Genomic DNA, 12,459 nt, shown 5'->3' on the forward strand with positions numbered 1-12,459 from the left:
AACATGAACTATTATAGTCAGCAAGGAAAACTATAAGCAGTGACTTTAACATGGGGAATAGACCAAGGAAGATGGAACATGATAAGAGTTGTAAATTGTTTGGAAACAATAACAGTGTTGTCGATTTGTCTGAGACAAATCAACACTTTGGGACTATAGTCAGAAGCTACTTGGATAGGAATCAAAGTTCTCATAATAAATGACACTTGATGTTCAAACTCAAAAATTTAGAGTTAAGGAAGAACATCTATATTCTTAACATAGCACGCACAAATTATTATTGAAGGATGTATGATCTGGAAAGGAAGAGATGAAAATTATCAGATGTGTAATATAAGATGAAATATGGATACATGAAAATGTAAAATTATGAATAGAGAATGTCTTAGATATGCATATAGTGGATTAAGAGATAAAATTAGAGAAAAGAAATAGAGGTATATAAAGAAGGGGAAAATAGTAATATACAAGACCATATGTAATTAAAGGAATAGACATATAAGGAAGATATGAATATAATTAAGGGTTATTTTTGATGGAGATCAATATAGTGGTTGTGATTAGTTTATAAAAATATATATATATTGAATAATCATTTGAGGTCAACCAATCCATCATAGCTAAGCCAAGAAAGAATAGACAACATAAATGAATTATATCAATTTAAGGAATCTATTGAGAGTCTGAGACATGTGCAACTTCATTTCATCAAGAACAAAAGAAATATCAATACGGGAAGTGGGATGTTCAATTCTATCATGCCAATGGCAAAAATAGTGAGAAGTACAAACAATCAAATGAGAATATATATGCGAGGAAGCTGAATTAGGAAAATTCTTAGGAGTATTACAAGACAGTCACCAGAAGGTCCACGTTTGACATAATAGACAAAGACAAAACAAAAAAGATGAAGACAGAGACAAAACAAAAAAGATAAAGGTTTCAACATTACAGTAACAGAGAATAATATATTGTTATAGAAAGAAAAAAGGGGGGATATGAACATACAAAAAAAAAAGATCTCAAAGGATATTAATAGGAATGAATTAACTTATGGACCAATTTATGAGACAATTCATAATTGAAGAAAAATTTAAAAAATCAAATTATCAAGCGACATTACATGTACATTGTCCCAACTTCTTCCATATATCCTCAAGGAGTACATTCACACCAAACCCTCTATCCACAATGGTGTCCATTAGGGTGGTGTCGAGAATGTTCATCTCTACCACCGCAAAATGTCCTCTAGTGTAGTCTACCAAGAAAACCCGGTTTGTCAAGGGACCACTAGAATCCTCTATACAGACTCCACAACATGTATGCTTTGGAATCAGTACAATGTTTAGAGTGTCGCACATAATTGTGGTATAGTTTCCAAAGGTCTTTAAGTTTGACCAAGACATCCATCTACATCATTTGTTTCAAAATGTTTTGCTCAACCTTCGTCTATAGTGAGGTGCTCTATAGAATGGAATTACCAGCAAGATCTCAAATACAAAACTATGTTAATCCTATTGAACAGTTCAATTTATACACAAGAAGTAAAACCTCGCAGATACTATCTTACCATTATAATGATAGGCAAGGAAATGATCTTTCTTTATTAATACCAATAAAACCACACTAGTGCATTACCAATGTTACAAATATTTATAGACGGTCGTTCAGTTGGAAACCAACCGACGCATTTCCTCACCGGCTAACTACCCAACCCGACTAGATTAACAAGTACTAAACATAACAAATATTTTATTCCAACTACATGCTCACCATTTCATGTGTTCCGCTCATTTCAGCAATCATTTTTTTCTCGATGTCGATCTTGGCAATGTGTACTCTTCGCTTCTCTATATAGGGGATCAGGTATGTAGCCTCCTTTGCTTGTGCATAGATGACTACCAACAATTGTTCTTTTGTGCTTGTCTTCTCAATGTTCAACAAATTAACACCGAACTTCGGGCAACTGGCATCCTCGTTGTGCCCTGGTCCACCATCTCCACAAGAGTCATGGTGTTTCTCCCCTCAGTGTGAAGTATTATATCATTGGTCCTCCTTTTACATCCTACTAAATGCAGTCCCAACTTTTATTATTATTGTTCCTTCCTCTAAGGACAGATTGTTCAAGTAGCCGTTAGACAATGTGGTGGTGTTATTCAACTAAAGGTTGTTCATTGTTGTGGATGTAATGGCTCTTGTGTCAATAACACTTGTTGATCATGAGTTTTCATGTTATATGGGCATTCCTTATTCAAGTCTAGAATTCAATCTAGAATTCCTTTTTCAAGTCTATCCACATGGTCACTTAACCTTTGTCGAACTAAGAGTAACATCTATGGCCACTCCATGCAACGTAGCTCAAATGTGTTTGGCTCACTTATCACAGCTCTACATTGTCGCACGGGTTCTTCCTTCTTGTCGGCTGCAAATTTGGCCAACATTTTATTTTTGAGACATTACGATAGTTTTGGTTACCATTGGTATTGTGTGCATTTCTAAAGCCGATGTCTTAGAGACGGATAAATTGCTCTCACTATTGTGCCCTTGTATCCCTTACACCAATGTTCTCAACCTCTTCTCCTCTCCCTTAGGCACTGCTTGTCTCCTCCCTTAGGGTGAAACTAGGGTTTCCCAACTGATTTCTAGCTTCCTCTATGGAATGGCCCTCCTTAAATCTGCTCTCACAAAATGCTGATGAAAGCTCAAGAAATTTCATCAAACAATTCACATGCAAGGGACGTATGACTGATATAGTATTTCAGCTGGCTTTAAATGACTCTTTTTCAATTTGCATCAATGAGAATCTTGTCCTAGAAGACTCCAAATGGACTACACAATGGCCTAACATGAGTGTGCTACTAATTTTGACAATATTTAGTGCATATATATGATCTAAGCATGAGAAATGAACACCTACAGCCAACTGGCATTTTTACAAACAGTTGGTGTGCAAACTAACTAGCTGATAAATAATATTATTGAATTACTTAAATGACACCAGCGACTATTATCTTCTTAATTTGCAATGAAATTTCTAATACAGTGCTCATGAAATATGACCAAAACTTTTGGCATTTACATGGATTACAAAATCATAATGCTGGTATAATGCACACTTACAGCTGAAACTTATAGCACCCTAAAAAGCAATACTAACAAAAGAACCTGGTTGTAAATGGTTGTAATAATTTCCTTCAATGCTGCCCCTTCTGCTTTGCTTTTCCGATTTGCTTTTTCGACTGCTTTTTCGGATCCGCTTTTTGAACTGCTTTTACAGATTGCTTTTTCAGCCTACTTTTTCGGTTCTGCTTTTTCGGGCTGTTTTTTCATATCTACTTTTTCAGACTGCTACCATGTTGAATCTCAAGACCATATCTTTCAATGGCATCAAGATTTCCAGCTTGAAGGGATTTCGTCTTTCAAACTATTGAGACATAATCTCCAAAAAATTTCCCAATTTCTTTGATATTTCCAAGCATACTTAAAAGAAGCTCTTCCATTTCTTTTATAGTGTTCTGACAAGGGCTCCATCCTTCGTTTTCTCAATGTGGGATAAAACATAACTCCCTTTATGTAACTTATGTCTCCAATGTGTTATAAAATAAAAGGGACTCTTTTAATTTAAATATTTCCCACAAACTATAATCTATGCATTAATAAAGTTAAATATTTAAATTTAACTTTATAAAATAGCTTTATCAATGCATAACAAATCTTATTAATGATAAACAAGTCTTCTTGTCGATTTTAAACAATTACCATCGACATATCGTTGCCACTGGATGTCCGCCCATGCCCAAGATGAATTACTATAAATAGTAAGTATGCCCAAAGTTGCCTCAAAACCCCTCAGAAAAACCTACAACTAAAACTATCTAGGCCAATGGCCTCTAAGTCCCATTAATGTCTTGGTTAGTCTACGGGACCGTGGGGAAATAGGATAACGATAACATCATGCTATGAATGCTAAAACGGGGACATTACACTCTAGTACTCTATAGGGTACCCTCTTTCCATAGCGTACCCTACGTCTTTGACTTGTTTGCTCATTTTGGCACTTGCTTGGTTCCCTTTGGTCATCCCTTAGCAAGTCTTCTCAGTCTTCTTCAACGCTCCACTTGTTACTCTAGTATTTGGGCCCTTAGAATGGGCCTCAAACTCGTTGATATGCTCCTTCCAACTTTAGCCTTTATTCAATAGATTCAGCATTAATTACTTCTCTCTGAAGGGTTGCCTTGTCTTCTTCTATTCGTGTCCCTCTCTTCTATATCTCTTCTTTTGTTTTCTGAAAATCTCCGCAAACCTGTTGTCCTTTATTTTCTCGATTGATTTCCTCATGGGAGTTTTGCAGTGCCAAAAATGTTTGTGCCAACAAACATGGGAGTCTGCTCATCAACTGATAGATTGCAAAGCTTACTCGTAGAGATTGCCACACTACACTCTTGGGGTGTTTTTCTTATGTAGCCTCTCTCTAGATGTGAGTTTCTATTGACGCTTGCAATGATGAGATGAAATCAGATGTCAATGCCCTTTTCCCTTGAATAAACCCTAGAACATATCATCTTTGCTATGGCAATTTGTCATGTCCCCTATTTTTCTAATAAAATTCAATAATATAATGAATCAAAAAAATAATAAATTTTAAAAGAGAACATAATATTATAATAATTATGTTGTTAATAATAATATAATATGACAATAGCGAAGAAGAAATAATTAACAAGAAAACATAATAATAATATTATCATAGTATTATAATAATATTATTAAATATATTATGATAATATTATAATAATATCAAAAAGGAATATCATAATAAAGATGATTATAATTAAATATAATATTATTAAAAAGGTGATATAAGATAATGTTAATCAAACATAATTGATCAAAGGTAAAATATGATTATAAATATTAATAATTATAAATATAATTATAGTTGAACAATTATTAAACTAATATTAATAATGGCTTATGATCGGTCATGTCTTTTGGAGATTAAAATAAACTGGGTATATAATGGAGAACAAGTTTAAAAGGAAGGGCATCAGAAAATATGATAAGAAAATATATGGAAACACGGAAAGATAATCAATAACATTAAGGTTTTTAGAATAATGTCCCTATTTTCTAAACGGAGGAACTGGGGACATTACAGTGGTATCAGAGTAGGTTGCAAATGCAAGAATACAGAATTACTTGCAGTCTTGTGATCTCATACACGATCAGTGAATATTAAATTTGGAGGCAAGTTCAATCTATGTTTAATGGAAGAATATTTGTCTTCAAACTTTGGCCCATAAAAGGAGGAGAAGACTAGGAAACAATCTTGTATTATATATTAATGCGTGTTCATATGCATCAACAGTACTCTTCAAGGACATGATCTAAGAAAGATCTTAGATATGAAGGTAAAGCGCCGAATGAACTTCAGGTTGCCGACAAGTTTCACCAACAAGAATATAAAAGCCACTACTAGAGGGCGAATTATTTGATTGTAAATTATACAATGCCTGTGTATTAAGACAAGAATATTCTCAAGTGGATACGACTGTGAGTTATTTCATTCTTCTGAAGATGATTAAATGTTGCAAGTTAAGTTCCAAAGTGCATGATGAGGGGAACATTCGAGAATGAGTTCAATTAGTAGTTGAGGGGGATCTGACTGAGACGACTTTTTAATTGTGTTCTGGAAATGACATTTCTGAATCTTCCAGCCACGAATCGAGATTCATTATACATATTTTCTTTTTGATTTGGGATGAGATTGGAAGAAGTTTCCATTATATCAGGCAAGGAGCGGTTTGAATACTAAAAGAAGACTGTCCTAGAGGTGAAAAAGTCTGCCACAGAAGCACAAAAGTATGCCCTAATAGATGTGAATTTTCCAGATCTCAAATGCAGTTCAAACAAAAAATCAGAATTGAGGACACGACATGGAAGAATATAACAAACTCAACCAACAAGAATCAGGAACCGTTGATAGAAGGCATAAAAAAATTGAAGAAAAGGTATTACTTCTTTGTGAATCATTGGCAGATTTAACAACATTATTACCATTTCATGGTAAATTGCAAAATTTACTAAAACAGGAGAATACATTAAATATGTTTTGAGAACTAGAATAAATCAAAGATTGGGCTCCTATTCCCACTACTAAGGATTTATCAGACTTCTTTAATTAATACCATAGATGCAGTCAAACACTCGATATAAGCCAATATCGATACTGGTCATTTATTCACCACAATCACAATATACATACGTGTTTTACCATAAGTTATCAATTAAAATGGAAGGAGATAGAAGTATATTATATTGGGCTATATTGGCAAACGCTGCAACTACAAAAGTTTCCAAGAAGCTAAAGAGATCAACAAATCAATTATCTACTTCAGGCCTGCAAATCCTGGCAGCCTGTATCATATACATATAGTATTGGAGGGCTCTAAGTTACTGTGCAAGTCATCATTGCTGGAAAGGTTATATTCGAAATAAGCAAAGAGAATAGTGCTTTTGATCATGTTGAAGTCAGCGATCAAGACAAAGAGTAGTGGCAATATTATCAATAGTGGCAATATGATATTATGATTAATAGTTATTCTCCAATAGGGCATGTGGAAGATATCAAACAATAAGGGAAGAGAGATTGGAAAGACGTGTGAAGATTTATTCTTAGTATTTTATCATACGAGTCACTCAAAGTGAGCCATTGATTTTATACTTTTAGTCATGGATGCACATTTTTAAGAGATTGTTTGAACAAAATAGCACCACAATAATATCGCAGAAGCAATAAGAATTAATCAGAGACAGTGATCCAATATCGCATAAGTGTCGGAGCATACATTTGAAATAGTGGTAGCTTAATATCATATTATCATGATTACAAGCACTATATCGGATAAGCAATTAGATCAGATCTGTTTACTGAAGTAAATTTACATATATTATAAGGAAGATATTAGGAACGACATCTACTCTCAGAGCGAAAGATATTTTGATCAATCCTTTGCTAAGGCAATAGGGGGTATGGAATAATATGATGTAAGAAGAATATATTAGAAGTATAGTTTCTTTAGAGAGAAACTGAAAAATAAATGGAAAGAGTGGCAATTAAGGGAGAACTGCTAAAGACACCCTATTGTTAGCACCTTCCAGTTTCTTTAGAGAGAAACTAAAATATATATATATATATGGAAAGAGTGGCAATTAAGGGAGAACTGCTAAAGACACCCTATTGTTAGCACCTTCCTAAGAGGGCAATTAAGGGAGAATAGCTAGGGCACCCTATTGCAGCGGTAAGTAGGGAGAACCGTGGTCAGGACACCCTATTGCTCTATAACTAAGGGAGAACCGCTAGAGCACCCTATTGCATGAATAGTTGAGGGAGAACCGCTGAGGACACCCTATCATAGTGATAGCAAAGGGAGAATTGCTAGCAAGGCACCCTACTACACTATGATTATGGGAGAACTGCTAAGGCACCCCACTACAGAGAAAATATTATAGGTCTTGGGATGAGATAAAGTCTCACCTAAGTTTTATAGAGAGGAATAATCCTAAAGGGATATCCATAAAAGGCTTTAGGAAGAGATAAAGTCTCTCCTAAGGATTAATTAGAGGCCTGAGGCAACACAAAGTCTCTCTTGGGGTACATTTGTCAAGAATCATCATGGAGCTCTAGTACATAAGGATAAGTTCTCTCTTTAAATCGATCCTAGTAATTTAAATTGAATTTTGCAATCTTTAAATTTATATATTTATAATGATTTAATCACAAAATTGAAATTATTTTTGTAAGACCATATTGAGAGGCATCGATCAAATCACAAGCGGAGAATATTGAATTGCTTGAGGACAAGCAATTTTGAGAAGGGTAGACTGTCATGTCCCCTATTTTTCTAATAAAATTCAAGAATATAATGAGTTAAAGAAATAATAAATTTTAAAAGAGAACATAATTTTATAATAATTATGTTGATAATAATAATATAATATGACATTAGCTAAGAAGAAATAATTAACAAGAAAACATAATAATAATATTATAATATTATCATAGTATTATAATAACATTATTAAATATATTATGATAATATTATAATAATATCAAGAAGGAATATCATAATAAAGATGATTATAATAAAATATAATATTATTAAAAAGGTGATATAAGATAATGTTAATCAAACATAATTGATCAAAGGTAAAATATGATTATAAATATTAATAATTATAAATATAATCTAAAATTATAAATATAATTATAGTTGAACAATTATTAAACTAATATTAATAATTGCTTATGATCGGTCATGTCTTTTGGAGATTAAAATAGACTGGGTATATGATGGAGAACAAATTTAAAAGGAAGGGCATCAAAAAATATGATAAGAAAATATATGGAAACACGGAAAGATAATCAATAACATTAAGGTTTTTAGAATAATGTCCCTATTTTCTAAATGGAGGAACTAGGGACATTACACAACTACCTTCGTTTATGGGTTGTCCCATTATGTGTTGTTTCCCATATACCACTCTCTCACTCCAAATTCCTTTATAGGCAAAGGCGCCAAATGTTTACCGCTTCGAGTAACTTGTTTTAACACATACAAAATAGATAGTAACAAAAAGAAATATAATGCAACAAAATTATCAAAGAATACACCAAGCTTTCTTTATTAATCTCATTAAATCCTTACAGCCATATATGTATCGGACTTACGATGCCCACACAACTTCTCATTCGCAAAATGACGACGCTGGCATACAAGTGCATAGCATATATATTGCTCAAGGGGTGAAACTACATATCCCTTTGGCCAACTCACAAATGTTAACTAGTTTTACCAACAAAAACCTTGAATCCAAATGCTTCACTATTTGAAGGGAAATGCCTGCCCTAGAATTTTAAGTAGGGGCCAACCCCCTACAAGTAATGCAAATTTTTAGCAAATAAATATTGTATTGCAACTGTTACAAATATACAGCAGCTCACAAATGGTGCAGCAGCTGTTAAAACAATGATAGATAACACCTCCCCTAACGTTCAAAACTTTATAACTTGTCCAACTACGAAAAAAATCAAGACTAGTTTCATTAACAACAGAAATCAAATACTCTAAACCACAGGCACGTAACCAAGAGATAATAAAAACATTAGCATTATACTTGCACAGCAATGTAGATTGCTAAAACTGGGAACAACAATGACCAAGAAATTCAAAAGCATTTTTCTGTGCACTCATTAATAGCATCATCAGAACAAGTTTGGAAAGCATTTTGTGGTCAACCTACCAGGATTCTACATTCCTTCCTCATTTTGCTGCAAAATGTGGGTGACAAACATAAATAGTAAACAGTTTTCAAACATCTAGAACAAAGATAACAGTTAAAGAGAGAAAACATTTACTTGAGGGGGACAAATGCATGAATTAATTTTTCCGTGAAATCACACAAAGACTATAAATTATGAAGTTCACCATGAACCCAAAAGAGACTGTAATAAGTAGTCGTTGACTTCTGTTTTCTATACCAATTGTGTCAATCAAAGACACTAAAGGTCACTATACATTATCGAATAATGCACCTTGTATCAAATAAAGGTAGCAATTGTTCCTGCAAATGAGTTTCTGTAACGTCTACACCTCTAGGTTCATGATTCCAAAATGTGACTCCAAATCATTACCCATACTCTCCTGAAAATTCACCGCCTTGCTCTCTTTCCTCCCACTCACAACATTATGATGATCAACTTCAAAATTGACTTGTTTTGTCATTCTGTTTCAGATCTGCGATTTTGTCTTGTTCCTTGACCTCTTTCTTTTCCTTTGACTCATCCACAACTTCTCTATCTGAAGAAATAATCAGAATCCTCTTCTTATCCATATCCTCCAATGGTTGCATTGAAGTTGAGGACAGCTTCATCTTGTAGCCAAATGTCAATATCCTGCTTCAAACAATGATGCATGATGAGTACTTCATTTGCAATTCTGTATAAGCGTTGAACGATATGTCTGTTTGCCAGGCACCATCAACCCAATCTTCTTTGATTTACTTCTATGACTTAGCCAAAGTAAATGCATGCATTTCCCTGTTTCTCTATCTTGGGAATGAAGGTTGGCATTGTTGACCTTGTATTGAAGCGTTATGAATCTCTCTTTGTACTTGCTTTTGTCAAGAGGTTAAGTCTCCCCTCCATTCATTATTATCTTCTTGCAAGGGCCCGACAGAGCTTCTATTTGACTTCTTTTTAGCTCCCTCAATGCATCTTCTTTATCACTTGGCATGATGAATTGGTCTCAATTGCCTGACATACCACTGAAATAATCCCAATGGCACACATGCATTTTCTCGAGAAAAACTTACGTATGAAGAACCCGAGGACCACACCCGAGAAACGTAGCTAAGGGAAATGCCCGATGAAAAGGTACTCGAGGGCAACACTCAAGGGGAATGACCTAGGAAGAGTACCCGAGGGCAACAAACGAGGGAAACTTCACGTGGGCAACAATTGAGGGCAAGTACCCGAGGGCAACACCCGAAGGAAAGTACCTGAGGGCAACGTTGGAGGCTGTACGACAGAAAGCGCGGAGACTAATGTGTACAATAAAGTGGGATGAAAGAAAAACTTACGATGATTTGGAGATAGTTGTATGGAATAGCATGTGGTAGTGTACAATCTGTAGGGATGTGTTGTTGTACAGAAGATTAGGCCAAGCATATGGTTGTTTGTACGTGAAGGCAATCTAGCTATATGCTATGTAGAAAGTGGCATACAATGGTAGATGGTCGAGAGGTGATAGGATGTTCCAAGATGTTCACCAATACCAAAATAATGAATATCAACCTTTGAGTGTCAAACACTAGTGATACCATGAATGTTCTAAATAGATGCCAGAGACAATTACTGAATGTATTCACTGCCCAATACAAATTAATGAATTTGCACACGCATAGACACTAGAATTCTAAGTTGCATAAATGGTGGGTCACTATCAAGTTCGACAACACAAATAATATTCTCATATCCAATAAGCACATCAAGGTTTCATAGACATCAAACAATATCCAAGCATATGCAAAGCAATTGTCAAATAGTGACGATTGACAAATCTAGCACACAACATGAGATATCCGAGCGATACCTCCAATAGCAGAATAGGGAGGCATTGAATCACTAAAGCTACAGCAGGCACAATAGGGAGGGTCTTACATCTTTAGAATAGGGCACAACTTCCTTAGCCTTTAGCCTCTAGAAACACAAAGATAAATTAATTCCAATTCATGATGAATTACAATGCCCAGCCATCTCCTTATAAAGGCCTTCAAGAAGCATCTAGAGATTTACAACAAATTGACAATATTAATTATTTGATTACTTTATTAATTTGTGTCCATATTCATTATTGATTAATTAAAGGCCCTTTATTACTTTATTTTATTTCTTAGACCAATTAATTAATTAATTTTATTACCTTATTAATTAAAATTTTGGGACATCATAAATGGAGTTGCATGCAAGGTGGGTTTAACCCTGGAGGAAATTGTATATTATGGGCATTTGAGCTGAAGTAGTACTAGGACAGGTGACCACCCGAGAAGTCTCGGTACTTCAGCTCTATGAGCATCACCTAGACGCAATGAGTGCTTAGTGTTTCATTCATACTCATGAGAGGTGGGTTCATGTGAACCACTACTCATGAAACATGAGTCAATGAGTTCAATTCAGAAAACTACAATTGAATCATGATAGCAATATCAAAATTTGACTTGTGGAAAATAACTCCTACTTATCAATTAATGAGCTTAAGGGGCTTTATAATGAATGGTTCAGAAGCACAACACCTGTTGAAGGTTTTGCAAATCTGGTTCCCGAGCAGAAGTAGTACTAGTACAGTTGATCTCCCAAGAAGTCTCGATGCTTCTCCTCTATGAGCATTACATATATGCAATGAGTGTGAAGTGTTCAATTCATTCTCATGAAAGATGGCTTATTGGGAACCACTACTCATGAAACATGGGTCAATGAGTTTGACTCAAAAAACTACATATTTGAATCCTGATAGCAATATCACAATTTTACTTGTAGAAACTATTTACTACTTATCAATTGACGATCCTAATGGGATTTCTAATGAATGGTTCACAAGGCAGAGCACTTGCTGAAGGTTTTGAAAATGGGGTTGCAAGAAAAGTGGGTTTGACCATGGAAGCTTTGTAGTTAAGCATGCTCGAAACGCCGTAGTACTCAAAGAGGTGACCCCCAAAAATTCACAGCGCTTCACCTCTGTGAGCATCACCTAGATGCAATGAGTGCCAAGTGTTCCATTCATTCTCATGATGGATGGGTTTGTGTGAACCACTACTCATGAACCATGGGTAAATGAGTTTGACTCAAACAACTATATAGTTGAATAATGGTAGCAATATCACAGCATGTATCTATTAGCA

The 12,459-nt window shown here is 34.7% G+C and overlaps 1 protein-coding gene across 2 annotated transcripts in view; it reads right to left on the reverse strand.

Annotated features, from left to right (window-relative positions):
* Positions 1–12,459, reverse strand: part of GYRA (DNA GYRASE A) — a 256,897-nt gene that overhangs the window by 206,597 nt on the left and 37,841 nt on the right. The gene's annotated exons all lie outside the window — the stretch shown is intronic.

The sequence above is a fragment of the Cupressus sempervirens genome, chromosome 3 (genome assembly GCF_028749045.1).
Source record: "Cupressus sempervirens isolate cs-2001-9-10 chromosome 3, ASM2874904v1, whole genome shotgun sequence".
NCBI classification, from domain to species: Eukaryota; Viridiplantae; Streptophyta; class Pinopsida; order Cupressales; family Cupressaceae; genus Cupressus; species Cupressus sempervirens.